General features: G+C 37.7%; 1 long non-coding RNA gene across 1 annotated transcript; it reads left to right on the forward strand.

Annotated features, from left to right (window-relative positions):
- The first annotated feature begins 1018 nt into the window (after positions 1-1018).
- LOC112494477 lies at positions 1019-1803 on the forward strand. Its single transcript, XR_003059915.1, has 3 exons — positions 1019-1344; positions 1449-1676; positions 1743-1803. It is a non-coding gene; the product is annotated as an uncharacterized LOC112494477 (long non-coding RNA).
- Positions 1804-2029: the final 226 nt, after the last annotated feature.

Consider the following 2029-nt stretch of genomic DNA (forward strand, 5'->3'; position numbering starts at 1 on the left):
AGATTATTATCTATCTTAGTACTTACCATATACAGAAGAATAAGTCCTTCATGTAGGTGAGATTATTTTCTATAACCTAAATTGTGTCGATAGTCATATCAGACAACTTATTAATAATTATAATTCTGTGAAATTAATTTCCTTTAAGAATGCTACACAGTACTTGTCTTTGTAGCAAAATAAATCTATGGCAAATTATAGTAATGGTTCTTTGCTAAGAATTTTTATTGGTAATCGATTCTGGACAAAGTGTATTTTTTGTCATTCTCTTAACTCTAAGTTCTACAGTTTTCTTGAATTTTTCGATTGCATTCCCACTCAATGGAAATCCCGAGCATTCCGTTGAATGAAAAGAGTATCCAAGAACGACGAGAGAAAGTAGATAGTGATGGGTTTAACGAAACAAAAAATAAAGAAGCCAAGGACGAAAAGGATTACAGCAATTATCTGCTGGTGAAAAGAAAGTACGAGTTGTCTTGATTCGATCTGAAAGAACCTCTTCAGTGGGTAAAGAATCTGGTGAATTCGAATGGATACAAAAGAAGCAGGAGTGACACTGATATTCGAGATACAGTCAACCGACTGTATCGTTATTAGATGTGTTCATAAGACAGCCAAAGGATTCTGGTATTCGTAATAAAAATAACAAGTTAGATTAAAATAGAGGTCTGGACTGTGTAGGAATTTTTTGTCCAGGTCGAGAAGAGATGATGGTTTTGAGTCTAGTAGAATTCAAGAGTTAAGGGATTAAAATAAAAGGGAGGGAAAAAACGCGAAAGAAACCGAATGGAGAAGAAAAATAAGTCGTATGAGCAAAAAGAAGAGAGAGATAGATAGATAGTCAGTGAGAAAACTAAGGGAGGAAAATACATTGGCAGTCGAGCGTAAGTGGAGGAAATGAAAGTATTACCAGCAGGAAGCAATTATGAAAACGTAGTAGGTACTCGCAGGATGTATTCGGAAAAAGCGCGAAAAAAGCTATGCGCGTGCGCAGTGCGATCACGTGACGCCAATATGGCCGACCTAAACAAGGCGGATGCCATGAGAAAAACGTAACGCAATGGCATGGCTGTGTAGCGTTCGAAAAACGCTCGACGAAAGAAAATTTATAGTATGTAGCTTGCGACGAGTGTAGTGAGTGAAATTAATAAAGTGATCTAAAGTATAAAACGTAAGATGTATAAACTGGATGTACCTGAAAGTGTCAAAGAAGCAGAAGTAGAGGTACGAAGTGAAGTTAACTTTCTGCAAGGAAACGACAGCCAAAGGCATTACCTGCTATAGAAAGTTATTGGAGTTATCGTAGCAATGATTTTCTTGGCACTGCCTTCTGAGAACTGTAAGGTACTTACCTAAAGCATAGCTAGAGTAATTCTCGTAATGGACTCTTGGAATATGGTGGGAATTACAAGTTAGCTGAGAGTGTAGAAATGACACTGCCGGTATAGGACGACTGTCGGGCACGTCGTACAGGATGCCGGACACGTGGGATGACTGGAATATAGCGGGAGTTTCACCTTGGAATAAGAGAACCAGTGTGTCCTGTTAGAACACCGTTGAAGCGAAGGGATGAATCACATCCACTAGGAGGCAAAACTCATGGACTGTATTCATGTGCGTCTCAAGGGTCGTGACGACGAAAACTTACGATCCTGTCGTTAGCAGCTGAGATATTTGTAAATAAAGTTCTTAATATTTTTGGCGAATATACTCAAATCTCCAGGTCCTTTACGTTGTTTCAGCTAAATTAATCGAGGCATTCGTTGTATGTACAGCTGACCTCACAAATAAATTTAACTCAGTATCTCATTAGCTGACCTTTTGAATTTTAACCTTATGGTTAATTTACAACCGTGATGCATCCTATCATGAAAGTTTTTGGATGTAATAAGATTTTCTTGACTCTCATATGAGATTTGTAGGAAAGAGTGAGACGAAGAAAATGAATAGTTAGGCAATGTATTAAAAGAATAGTTGAAATGAAAACATCAAGAGTAATTTGTGCTTTCATGATGTGGCTCTTAGAGTG

Source organism: Cephus cinctus, unplaced genomic scaffold (assembly GCF_000341935.2).
Source record: "Cephus cinctus unplaced genomic scaffold, Ccin1 Ccin1_scaffold0564, whole genome shotgun sequence".
In the NCBI taxonomy this organism is placed as follows: Eukaryota; Metazoa; Arthropoda; class Insecta; order Hymenoptera; family Cephidae; genus Cephus; species Cephus cinctus.